The 14,267-nt window shown below is 39.9% G+C and overlaps 1 protein-coding gene and 1 long non-coding RNA gene across 3 annotated transcripts in view; one reads left to right on the plus strand and one right to left on the minus strand.

Moving 5' to 3' along the window:
* NHSL1 (NHS like 1) overlaps window positions 1-14,267 on the minus strand; it is a 400,302-nt gene that overhangs the window by 210,862 nt on the left and 175,173 nt on the right. The window lies entirely within an intron of this gene.
* Window positions 645-14,267, plus strand: part of LOC145521074 (uncharacterized) — a 28,348-nt gene continuing 14,725 nt past the window's right edge. The window contains exons 1-2 of the long non-coding RNA XR_014065076.1: window positions 645-788; window positions 4,551-4,624. This is a non-coding gene — a long non-coding RNA (uncharacterized LOC145521074). The remainder of the gene's footprint in view (window positions 789-4,550; window positions 4,625-14,267) is intronic.

A 14,267-nucleotide genomic window follows, 5' to 3' on the forward strand; every position in this document is an offset into this window, starting at 1 on the left:
AACACCACCGAGTGGCATTCAAATCTCTCCAATGGCTATTTTATTCTTTCCTTCTTGATGTAAATGTATTCGTAAACAGCACATAGTACAGTGATGAACTTATTTTAACAGCTGATCACCGACCCAATGGACATGAATCTGCGCAGACTCCAGGAGACAGAGGACAGGGAAGCCTGGCGTGCTGCAGTTCAGAGGGTCAAAAGAGTGGGACACGATGTAGCAATTGAACAACAAGCACATGGGACAGAGATTTTATATTCTTATGGCAGATTCACATTGCTGTACAGCAGAAATCAACACAACATTGTAAAGCAATTATCCTCCAAGTAAAAATAAATTAAAAAAAAAATAATACATATATAAAATAGCCCAACAGTACCAAGACTGTACAATAAAAATAAACTCTAAAAAAGAAAAAATCTGATAAGCAATAACTTATATTTCAGTTTTCTAGCATGTAAATACAAATTATTACTAAGTAGCTATTATGACACATTTTTTAATGTTGGGGTGTTTTCATCTTTCTATTGCTGCATAGTAAACCACCCTAAAGCTTAGTGGCTTAGAGAAACAATTGCTTTACTTGCTCACAATGCTGCAGTCTAGGCTGGGCTCAGTTGGGCAACTCTTCAGCTCATCTTGCCAGTCATCACAGGAGGCTGCACTGAGCTGGCAGGGACCAGCTAGGACATTGGAAAACCCAGGCCTCTCTCTCTCCTGTAGGGTAACTTCTACAGCCTCTCTCCATCCACATGCCATCTCCATTAGAGTAACTGGACTTCTCAGAGGTAATTACTGGGACTTCCTAAAGCTTATGTCTGGAACTTACAGTATCACTTTGGCTGATGCTGTTAGTTAACATCTCTGACCAAACCCACATTCAGAGGGAAGGGCCCACTCCAAGGTATAAATACTGGGAGAAGAGTTCATTGGTGCTCCCCAGTGTAACATAATCCTCAAAGGTCCATATAATCAAGGCTATGGTATTTCCAGTAGTCATGTATGGATGTAAGAGTTGGACCGTAAAGAAGGCAGAGCGCCAAAGAATTAATGCTTTTGAACTGTGGTGCTGGAGAAGACTCTTGAGAGTCCCTTGGAAAGCAAGGAGATCAAACCAGTCAATCTTAAAGGAAAACAACCCTGAATACTCTTTGGAAGGACTTATGCTGAAGCTGAAGCTCCAATACTTTGGTCACCTAACTCAAACAGCTGAAACAGATGCTGGGAAAGATTGAGGGCAGGAGGAGAAAAGGGCATCAGAGGATGAGATAGTTGCATAGCATCACCGATCCAATGGACAGCTTGGGCAAACTCCAGGAAATGGTGAGGGATAGGGAAGCCTGGTATGCTGCAGTCCATGGGGTCACTTAAGAGTTGGACATGACTTGGTGACTGAAAAACAAACAACAAATATAACAGACAATCAGGGCAATTTAATTCTGCCTTCCAAACATACACTGTATTTCTTTGGGTCAGCACCACGAGAAAGGCAAGAATTTGTTTTTTAAAAAAGTTTTCAGGCAAAATAATTGAAAGAGAGGTACTAGATGAGGGTGGTAGAGAGGAAAGGTAAGATGAATATACTCAACCACAAAAATAGCATAAATGGGGACTTCTCTGGTGGTCTAGTGGTTTCAGCTCAGCAGCACTTTCACTGCCAGGGCCCAGGTATGATCCGTGGTGGGGGAACTAAGGTCCTACAGCATAGTCACATACACACACAAAAAGCATAAATGAATGCAGCTGGTGTAAAACTGTACCTTAATATAGTGTGTTTTAAAATCATTAAATTGTTTTATTGGTAAATTAAGGAGTTGCATAAGGAAGCTTCTTTAGCCATTATTTATTACACATCATATAATTCTCATGAAGCTGAACAAAGAGTGACAAATCAGGTTACTACAGGTGAGTGTAGATATTACACCCTCATCGGCATTTAGGACAAGAGTCAGGCTAACATGCAGAGTCAGTGGAAAGACAATAGCAAGAAGTGGCTTGACCTTTATATGCAGAACTCCTCAAAGACACAGAGCATGACAGCCTGGGAGGGTGTGGGTGGATTCTGTAAACTTCTGGCCCCTCATAGGGAAGGAACTAGACATACTTTCATTTCATAGACTATTTCTATGCAGTATCTTTACTTCCACAAGTCAATGAAGCTATTCTGAAACTTGAAACTCCATGGATCTTCCATTAATTAGAGCTACATGTGAGGGCTTCCCTGGTAGCTCAGATGGTAAAATGTCTGCCTGCAATGAGGGAGACCTGGGTTCAATCCCCGGGTCAGGAAGATCCCCTGGAGAAGGAAATGGCAACTCACTCCAGTATTCTTGCCTGGAAAATTCCATGGATGGAGGAGCCTGGTAGGCTACAGTCCATGGAATCGCAAAGAGTCGGACACGACTGAGCAACTACACTGCACTGCACTGGTGATACAGATCTTTATTTCCTTCTATAAGGCTACTGGAAGAAGTCACGGAATTCTACTTTTGAAAGACTTCATGTGGGTCTTCCTCAATTAGACCAAATTAGATCTATTTGTACAAGCTGGATTTAGAAAAGGCAGAGGAATCAGAGATCAAATGGCCAACATCTATTGGATCACAGAAAAAGCAAGAGAATTCCAGAAAAACATCTACTTTTGCTTCATTGACTACACTAAAGTCTTTGACTGTGTGGATGACAACAAACTGTGGGAAATTCATAAAGAAATGAGAATACCAGACCACCTTACTTGACTCCTGAGAAACCCGTATGCAGGACAAGAACCAACAGTTAGAACTGGACATGGAACAACAGACTAGTTCCAAATTGGGAAAGGAGTATGTCAGGGCTGTATACGGTCAATGTGTTATTTAAATTATATTCAGAGTACACTATACGAAATGCCAGGCTGGATGAATTACAAGTTGGAATTAAGATTGCTGGGAGAAATATCAACAACCTCAGATATGCAGATGATACTCTAGTGGCAGAAAGAGCCTCATGATGAGGGTAATAGCTGCTGCTGCTGCTAAGTTGATTCAGTTATGTCTGACTCTGTGCGACCCCATAGACGGCTGCCTACCAGGCTCCTCCATCCCTGGGATTCTCCAGGCAAGAACACTGGAGTGGGTTGCCATTTCCTTCTCCAATGCATAAAAGTGAAAAGTAAAAGTGAAGTCACTCAGTCGTGTCCGACTCTTCACGACCCCATGGACTGCAGCCTACCAGGCTCCTCCATCCATGGGATTTTCCAGGCAAGAGTACTGGAGTGGGGTGCCATTGCCTTCTCCAGAGGGTGATAGACGACAGTGAAAAAGCTGGCTTAAAACTCAACATTCAAAAAACTAAGGTCATGGTATCTGGTCCCATCATTTCATGGCAGACAGGAGAAAAAGTGGAAACAGTGACAGATTTTATTTTCTTCGGCTGCAAATCACTGTGGATGATGACTACAGCTATGAAATTAAAAGACGTTTGCTCCTTGGAAGAAAAGCTATGACAAACATATAGACAGTGTATTAAAAAGCAGAAACATCACTTTGCCAACAAAGGTCCATATAATCAATGCTATGGTTGCTCCAGTAGTCATGTACGGATGCAAGAGTTGGACCATAAAGAAGGCTGAGTCCCGAAGAATTGATGCTTTTGAATGGTGGTGTCGGAGAAGACTCTTGAGAGTTCATTGGACTGCAAGGAAATCAAACCAGTCAATCCTAAAGGAAATCAACCCTGAATATTCACTGGGAGGACTGATGCTGGAGCTGAAACTCCAATACTTTGGCCATCTGATGCAAAGAACCAACTTATTGTAAAAGTCCCTGACGCTGGGAAAGAGTGAGGGCAGGAGGAGAAGTAGGCGACAGAGAATGAGATGGTTGGATGGCATCACCAACCCAATGGACATGAACTTGAGCAACCTCCAGGAGATGGTGAAGGACAGGGAAGCCTGGCGTGTTGCAGTCCATGGGGTCACAAAGAGTCAGACAAGACTTAGCGACTGAACAACAACAATAGATCTATTTGTAACACGCTTTGTTTGAATTGTCTCATATTTTGATATTAATAACATTTCACAGAGCTCACCTGTTAAGCCTTAACAACTACATGTGCCCATAAACTTAATGTAATATTTAATGTTTTCGAAGAAAAAAAATCATATCATAAATTACAACTGATTTTCATTGGCATTTCTTTAGTTTTTTCCTAAATGTTGACTAGTCCTTTCACTATCTAAATGTGGGAAGGGCATCTTAGAAGAGAAAAAGTAAAAAGGTTGTTGAGTAGCACAAATAATTCTATTCAAAGAAACTCACAAAATATGTTTTCCTAAATTAAACATATGGAACATAATGTATTATGACGTTAGCTTTCCTTTTTCTTTCTAAACATCTACTAAAATGACTTTGTTTCTGTAATATGCAAGATTCTCTCATCAAGCCAACCAGTCCAATTAGCATTCACATCATTTTAAATTGACAAAAATAGAAGGGCTAAAGTAGACACAATGAAATATTAACACTCGTTCATATCACCTAAACCTTGTCTTCTCTTTCTTGATGCTGCAGCTTCTTCAGATGAAAGGTGAATGGAAAGGAGTAACCTTCAAGGAGGAGAAAGATCAACAACATACTTCTATAAGGTAACTATAAATTCAACTCAAGTATTGTCTAACAAAGTCCCACAAGATGCTTGACAGGAACCTCAGTCATTATACTCATCACTGACAAAGTACTTTACATAAGCAAACTTTCTGGTAAGTTAGTAGGAGATGCTGATCCATATGGAGAAGGCAATGGCACCCCACTCCAGTCCTCTTGCCTGGAAAATCTCATGGATGGAGGAGCCTGGTGGGCTACAGTCCATGGGGTCGCTTAGAGTCGGACACGACTGAGCGACTTCACTTTCACTTTTTCCTTTCATACGCTGGAGAAGGAAATGGCAACCCACTCTGGTGTTCTTGCCTGGAGAATCCCAGGGACGGGGGTGCCTGGTGGACTACCATCTACGGGGTCGCACAGAGTCGGACACGACTGAAGCGACTTAGCAGCAGCAGCAGCAGCAGCTGATCCATAACCACAATAGGTATCAGATGCTTTGATACTACTGAGCAAAAACTGAGATGCACAGAAAAACGCACGCTCTCTGTCAGGACACTATCCCATAGATAGGATTAGATTGCCAACAGTATGTATAAATTTATTTTCTGACACTAACATGACACTGTAAATCAACTATGCTTCAAACAAAGTATACTTACCAATAAATAAATAAAATCATTTTAAACTTTGGGGCGGATTAAAGTGAAGTGAAAGTCGCTCAGTCGTGTCCGACTCTTTGTGACTATACAGTCCATGGAATTCTCCAGGCCAGAATACTGGAGTGGGTAGCCTTTCCTTTCTCCAGAGGATCTTCCCAATCCAGGGATCAAACCCAGGTCTCCCGCATTGCAGGCAGATTCTTTACCAGCTGAGCCACAAGGAAAGCCCTTGTGGGTAACACAGTAAGTATATCAATGTCAACACAGCCTCTTCATGCTTCATATGAAAGAGAGAACACTGGTACCCAATAATATCATGTGGTGGTCAACACTCCTTAGAGAACTTGCACTTCCATCTTCTTTGGTTCGTGAAACAAGATGTATTATCTAGTGTTCATATTTGCCAAAAATGTATCAGTAATACCTTGTAAAATATGTAAGAAATTAATTGACTATATCACAGAACTTTAAACACACCAATTTTCTAACATCGCTATTTACAAGTCCAGAAAATAAGCCAAGTTTCCATTCATATCTGGAGAAGGAAATGGCAGCCCACTCCAGTATTCTTGCCTGGAGAATCCTATGGATGGAGGAGCCTGGTGGGCTGCTGTCCATAGGGTCGCACAGAGTCGGACACGACTGAGGCGACTTAGCATGCATGCGTGTATTGGAGGAGGAAATGGCAATCTGCTCCAGTATTCTTGCCTGGAGAATCCCAGGGACGGAGGAGCCTGGTGGGCTGCCGTCTATGGTGTCGCACGGAGTTGGACACAACTGAAGCAACCTAGCAGCAGCAGCAGCCATTCATATCATTTTTATGAAGATACAATTATAAGAATAATTCAAGTAAGAACATTAGAACTAGTTGAGGCAAAGTATCACAAATGAAAGCTATAAGCACTTGGGAAACATACAGTGCAGCACAAAACAGTTAATTATCATCATTATTGCTCTCCAAATGATGGAAAATACCGAACTATAAAAGGGATAATACACAAAAGTGTGGGTAGAATTTCTAACAGAAAGGCCATTGTTTACCCATAAGTCTCTCACTTTAGAAGTAGGGACACCTGCCAGGTAATTAAATACACCCACACGCGGAGTGTTCCACTGCTTTTTTTTTTTTTTAATTTTAATTACCACCATTTATTATAATCACCAACAGGTAATTTTCTAAGCAATGTAAGATCAGTATTGGAATTGAGGAAAGTGAAACAGTCACCACTTTCGGATGATCAGTTGCACATGTGCAGCTCACAAGGAGAAATTGTTGAATGTCAAGATTTACTCTGCGTACTTTTGCCTGCATAGTAGACTTGATGGACATGAGTTTGAGCAAGCTCTGGGAGTTGGTGATGGACAGGGAAGCCTGGTGTGCTGCAGTACATGGGGTCACAAAAAGTCGAACATGACGGAGCGACTAAACTGAACTGAACAGAGTGATGCAACTACTGTAGAGTCAAGGGTAATAACTGCACGGAAGCACAGATAAATGACACTGCTCAGTGAAATTAAGTTTAGTAGGGTATAACTCATCATTTCTTCATCCTGCACCCAAGCCAATTTGGCTTTACACACCCATTATATCTCCAAGTCCAATTAGATGACATCTATCTTTAAGCATTTAAGCCCCTCTATAAGCCTTTGTCTTTAAGCTTTTATATTGATACTATTGAAAATTTATTTTTTAATGCCACAAACAAGTATGAAACTTCTTCCTCGGTTAGGAAAAAAATAAATTGTTTTGAATAGATTTGTAAAGCTAAGACTCTCCATACCAGAAATCCTCAACCCAGCGATATTTTACATCACAGTATAGCACTCAGACATACTAAATAGGCATATATATATATATTTAAGGACAGACATATTCAAAACACATACTAAAAGACATATTCAGTGAGTTTCATGAAACATGTCTTACCTTTACTATATATGAGATCTTCTGGTATTTTCTATTTCTTTTTTTATATTGCTAATTTGGTTTTACCAACCCACTAATTGGGCAGCAACCAGATTTTGGAAAACACAGCTCCCTCTAGAGAAATATCAATCATAGGTCTTCATAAAAATCACTCCAGTCAGTATCGGTATGACACTCCCAGCAGATGACACAAAAAAGACACCTCAAAGAGGTGAATGACTGGTGAATAGGACGGTACCTGAAACATGAATGAAATGGACAACAGCATGTCCAGAGCAGACGAGCATGCACTGCACTTCTCTAAAAGCATACTGGTCGCTTATCACCATATTGGAAGGACTGTGTAACAGGAGTTTGGACAGGAAAATGGAAACTTAAACATAACTTTGTTTTTTTCTCATTATGTAGGCAAAACATTTTAAGTGATGATATCTCATGTTGAAAAAGGATGTGGGAGAATGTGTTTGCTGTTATTAGGACTACAATTTTGTATAGTGGTTTGAGAAAGCAATTGGGAGTATATAACTAAATTTTAAATATGCATACCCTCTTGACCAAGAAATTCTTCTAGTAATTTGTGCTAGGCTCTTACAAATGTGCACACACACACACACACACACTTAAAGTCACTGACCAGGAAGGAAGAAATATTTATGATATAATCACATTTTTTAATTATCAAAAGAAATGTGAAAAAGACAAGGCATTTCTGTATCACTGTTTCTCCATGAGATTGGCAGTCTGGGCAGGATATTTTGTCATAAAAAGGCCCCCACAATTGATGCTGATGTATGGCAGAAATCAAACCAATATTGTAAAGCAATTATCCTTCAATTAAAAATAAATAAATTTTATAAAAAGTCCCTATATATTTAAAAATACTCCCTTGCAATAACCTCAGATACACAGATGACACCACCCTTATGGCAGAAAGTGAAGAAGAACTAAAGAGCCTCTTGATGAAGGTGAAAGAGGAGACTAAAAAAGCTGGCTTAAAGCTCAACATTCAGAAAACTAAGATCATGGCATCCGGTCCCACCACTTCATGGCAAATAGATGGGGCAACAGTGGCAGACTTTATTTTGGGGGGCTCCAAAATCATTGCAGATGGTGACTGCAGCCATGAAATAAAAAGACATTTACTCCTTGGCAGGAAAGTTATGACCAACCCAGACAGCATATTAAAAAGCAGAGACATTACTTTGCCAACAAAGGTCCATCTAGTCAAGGCTATAGCTTTTCCAGTAGTCATGTATGGATGTGAGAGTGGGACTATAAAGAAAGCTGAGCACCGAAGAATTGATGCTTTTGAACTGTGGTGTTGGAGAAGACTCTTGAGAGTCCCTTGGACTACAAGGAGATCCAACCAGTCCATCCTAAAGGAGATCAGTCCTGAGAGTTCATTTGAAGGACTGATGTTGAAGCTGAAACTCCAATACTTTGGCCACCTGATGCGAAGAGCTGACTCATTTGAAAAGACCCTGAAGCTGGGGAAGATTGAGGGCAGGAGGAGAAGCGAATGACAGAGGATGAAATGGTTGGATGGCATCACCAACTCAATGGACATGACTTTGGGTAAACTCTGGGAATTGGTGATGGACAAGGAGGCCTAGCATGCTGCAGTCCATGGGGTCACAAAGAGTCGGACACGACTGAGTGAGTGAACTGAACTGAACTGAGGGGAGGGAGGTAGGGTGGTACCATCTTTGGCTTAGAAATACTTCTTTGGAATAGAAAACCACTATTTCATGTGTACTCTGGAGAAAAGAGTCAAAAAAGATGTCACAAGAAAAAAAAAAAGGAAGTTGTAGACTCACCCATAGAGTATGACTGTAATGATGTGAAAATAAACCAGCCACACCAGTATGTGTGCACATGAATGCAGTTAACTGGGGGACCAATGAAGGGATTTTCAAACCCTGCTGTATGAGCCCCGATATTGTTTGATTTTAAAAAGAATTTCTGTATTTGGGGTTTAGTTTTATTAGGTTAACAATATTTTATTTGGGAAAACTAAACTCCAGAATATATTCACACGTCTTCAGTGGCTGCTTTGAAAACTAGGATTGAGCAGAGTCTAGGAAAGAGCTATAAAACCAGGAGGAAAAGAGAATAAGAGGAATGAACATGCTTCTAATGACATGTTTGAGTCCTAAAAGTTCTTTTCCTTTCCTATTAAAGTGATAAGATCTGTCTTTACTATGTTAATTAAACGTACATAAAAAGACAATTAAAAAATGAAAACTGAACAACATTACTGGAGCTTTAAGTCCACCCTGTTGCTCTCTTTCCACAATACACGTAAAAGTCTGACCTCCAACCTCTACATCCAGCTTGTATTTCATGCTTGCTTTTACTCTGGTCAGCAGCTAGTCCCCCGCTGCTCCACCAGATGGGAAGCTCTGTGAGGCCAAAGGCCAGATCCCATCCACTGGTCATTCTCCACTTTCCCTTGAAAAGCTGCTGCTCAGTAAGAGGCTGTTGAATAATGATTTTTTTTTTTTAAATCTGTGAAACAACTATCTAATTTGGCATGAGTTTATAGCTTTGACATAAGTCAGAGGAAAATAAATTATATTCAACAGCAACTGTGGAACACAAAATTACAATCGGTCTTCCCTCCCTACTATAATGAATACTAACATTTTTGCACTTTAATAACTTTGACACTAAAAGAATTAAGCAAAGCCACATGACATGCCATCATCCTATGTAAGCAATTATTCAAAAGGATCACATTCAAATAAAATTAGTGGAATATTAATAACATTCTCTTGCACACACTCTAGAGCCGATCCAGAACCCATTCTCTCCTCTTTCTTACTAACTCCACACCAACCACTTCCCAGGGCAGCCACATGCCCAGATGAAAACACAAGACCCTCCCCTCCCATCACTGTGGTGATAGACACACACAGTTCTTGCCAATGTGATGCAGGCCGAAGTCACCAAGAGATTACCTCCCCCCAAAACTCTAGAGAGGAACTCCCATGACCAAGGCGGGCTCCCCAACACAGGAAGAGCCTGGGCCCCACCAACACTGGTAAGAAGCTGTGTGACCCCAGCCTACCTGCCTGACCTTCTGTTACTTGAGAAAAATAAATGTTTGTTTCATCCCAGGGCAGGGGTTTTCGTTACAACATTCCTAGAGATATATTATTTATGGGAGTGGAAGTTAGCAATGCACTCAGTGCTGAAACCTGTTTCTGAGACTCTGAGTTGTTGCTGCTGTGCAGTCACTAAGTTGTGTCCAACTCTTTGCCACCCCATGGATGGCAGCACACCACATATAATGAGGAGTAAGAGCAGACAAAGCTGCTAACCCACGCCGTGATCACACACACAGGCACACTGGTGATCTGCTCCTAGCGCTCACCCCTATGGAGAACTGGCATTCTGTTTCCAAACTGGTACACACCAAGGAGGTTTCCCCTCTTCTGGCAACTTCTTTAGGAGCTGAAAACTTTCTGGATCACAACATCAGTAGCACATCCTAATTAGCCAACTAAGAAAACATGATTAAGAAACCCAATGCAGATTCTCAATACCACTGTCTTTAGAGGACAACCCTGAGGAAAAATTTGTTTCCTTACATATCATGTTTAAATTACCCATTCCTCATTTATCAGTTGCAATAATCAATTCTCATTTATAGAGGATTTCAGCCTTACTGTTGCTTCAATCTGTAAGCGCTGTCTTCCACCCTATAAACACACACACTCTCTTCTCTCTCTCTTACGTTTCACCTCACAGATGCTATTCTCCCATTTGAACTGGATTCCATGCTGACCATATTCATGCATAACTGGGCAATCACACTCACTAATGAGTTGCTCGAGAAGGCTGCATGATTTACAGACAAAACAGCAACATGAAGGTAACTTACCTATATCAAGGTGCCTGAAAAAAAAAATCAATACAGGCTTTGTTCAGTCCGAAGATCAGAGCTTATAGAATTGTGGTTGCTGGGGGTTTTTTTATTTACATTTTAGTTATCCTGCAATTTTTTAAGTTCATATACATTTTATAAGCAAATTACCAGAGGCCTTTGATGACATCGGAAACTCAGAATCTTCCTTGTAAAGACGTTAAAAAAAAAATTCCATCTAATGAGGGCCTATTAATACCCATGCATCTTATGTCTTGGCATGTCAGAACTAAAACCAATGCTTAATTTTTAAAAATAATATAAATTATCAAATATGAGAAAATTAAGGTTTCATTTCTCACATTTGTATTGTAAGAAAGATTTACCTTTTATTACATATGGCAACAACAATAAAGAAAGTTAAGAAACACTAAGGCTGTGATTTATGTCGGAGAGTGTTTTGCCTATGTTTTCCTCTAGGAGTTTTATAGTTTCTGGTCTTACGTTTAGATCTTTAATCCATTTTGAGTTTATTTTTGTGTACGGTGTTAGGAAGTGTTCTAGTTTCATTCTTTTACAAGTGGTTGACCAGTTTTCCCAGCACCACTTGTTAAAGAGATTGTCTTTTCTCCATTGTATATTCTTGCCTCCTTTGTCGAAGACAATGTATGGCAAAAACTATTACAATATTGTAAAGTAATTAGTCCCCAACTAAAATAAATAAATTTATATAAAAAAAAACTCTATAAATAAAAAAAAAAAGAAAAGAAAAGAAAAAAAAAGAAACACCAAGGCTGATCCACCCTGTTGCTACAAAAGAATGTGTTTCATTTCTTTAGAGAATTTGGAAGTTTCTAAAATGTCCCTCAACTATCTGGAGAATGAATGAAATCTAGATAAAGAAAAAGTCTATAAATAACTACAATGAGGAAACTGCAAGAAAAGGAATTTTAAGATTGACTTGGGAAAGTTTTTTAAAATTTTAAAATTTTTTAAGTTTAAAAAAATTCGAGTATCTGGTAAAGACTATCTTGGCAAAAATCTTTTGCTATCTACAATCATCTCCTAAAACAGAAGCCTCTGGCTATTCTTGAGTTCAATTATGGTCCATACAAGTCCCTTTAACTTTCAGTTCAGTCGCTCAGTCGTGTCCGACTCTTTGCGACCCCATGGACTGCAGCACGCCAGGCCTCCCCGTCCATCACCAACTCCCAGAGTTCTTTACCTTCAACTTTAAATGGTACTTAAAAGAATTTTAAGTTAATTTGACTAAATCTACTCTAATGACAAGAGGATTCATGGGGCTACCAGGAAGAAGCAGAACTTTGAAAATGTTTCATTTCTTTAATATTTACAGTTGTAAAGACAATGGCTATGTCCCATACTATGGCCACAGTGGTACACGCTGGCGTAACTAGTCAACATTTACACATACTGACAAAGGGCAAGAGAATAGGGAAGCAGCTTGAGATACTTGCTCAAATTCTTAACTTTTATCTTACAAAATCACTTTCATACTTCCCCTGACTACTAATGAAAATATAAATAAATTTAAGACATTTCTGAGCAGCAGCTGTGAAAGAGAGTATTTCGCTACTCAGTTCAGTTCAGTCGCTCAGTCGTGTCCAACTCTTTGCGACCCCATGAATTGCAGCACGCCAGGCCTCTCTGTCCATCGCCAACTCCTGGAGTCTACCCAAACCCACGTCCATCGAATCGGTGATGCCATCCAACCATCTCATCCTCTGTCATCCCCTTCTCCTCCTGCCCCCAATCCTACCCAGCATTAGGGTCTTTTCCAATGAGTCAACTCTTCGCATGAGGTGGCCAAAGTATTGGAGTTTCAGCTTCAACATCAGTCCTTCCAATGAACACCCAGGATTGATCTCCTTTAGGATGGATTGATTGGATCTCCTTGCAGTCCAAGGGACTCTCAAGAGTCTTCTCCAACACCACAGTTCAAAAGCATCAATTCTTCGGCGCTCAGCTTTCTTCACCATCCAACTCTCACATCCATACATGACCACTGGAAAAACCATAGCCTTGACTAGACGGACTTTTGTTGGCAAAGTAATGTCTCTGCTTTTAAATATGCTATCTAGGTTGGCCATAACCTTCCTTCCAAGGAGTAAGCGTCTTTTAATTTCATGGCTGCAATCACCATCAGCAGTGATTTTGGAGCCCAAAAAAATAAAGTCTGACACTGTTTCCACTGTTTCCCCATCTATTTCCCAGGAAGTGATGGGACCAGATGCTATGATCTTAGTCTTCTGAACGTTGAGCTTTAAGCCACCTTTTTCACTCTCCTCTTTCACCTTCATCAAGAGGCTCTTTAGTTCTTCTTCACTTTCTGCCATAAGGGTGGTGTCATCTACTACTGAAGAAAAACCAGGATAATTCTGGGCATCTTCTATCAAATTATGGATCTGGAGTTAAGAGAATGATGCTCTCAGATCTAACGACTGACTCACTGAGGATTCAAAAGCCCAAGAATTACAAAAATTCCCAGCATTAAAAATTCTTCATGACATTTTAATTTATTATGTTAATTGAACAAAATCTTGAGTCACACAAGTTAATTAAGAGTGAGTTATTTTCCCTGCCATACCCTTACTGAAATACATAACTTGTATGATATCCTTCTTTCACATAATGTCTCACCTTATCCTTACTCCTTTACTGATTCAAAATACTACGTCTTGTGTTAAAAAAAAAAAAAAAAAAAAAGTCTACATGACTGAAGACCCTGAACCCCAGGAATTTTTACCTGGCAGTTTTAACCCCAACCAGCAACAGGAGCCACACCTATGTAATTCCCCTTTTGCAGCAGCAAACTCAGGAGCAGCTCTCTGTTTTTAGATCATCTGTCTATTTTTCCATTTCTTCTACCTCTTAATTAGGCTATGCTGGAACATCTAAGGCTTCAGTTAGCTATAATTGAATCTGAGCACAGAAAATTTCAGACTGGTGTGTGTCTTTGTGTTTCCATTTGAATCTTTAGTGAATCAAATGCATAAACTTGATTACACAGAAATTTTCTTTTATATAAAAGCAGTCCTTCCTTGAACTCTGGGAAAGAAAAATATAGGACTCTGGCCAAAGGCACAGAAAGGTAGATTTATTCAGTTACACATACCCCCTTAATTTATAGGAACTACTTCATGGGAACTACTTTAAATTTATCCATGTGTTTTCAAAATTCCAAAAAGTGTTTAATGATCTTCAATCAA

This window comes from Giraffa tippelskirchi, chromosome 9 (assembly GCF_054371585.1).
Source record: "Giraffa tippelskirchi isolate mGirTip1 chromosome 9, T2T-mGirTip1v1.2.pri, whole genome shotgun sequence".
In the NCBI taxonomy this organism is placed as follows: domain Eukaryota; kingdom Metazoa; phylum Chordata; class Mammalia; order Artiodactyla; family Giraffidae; genus Giraffa; species Giraffa tippelskirchi.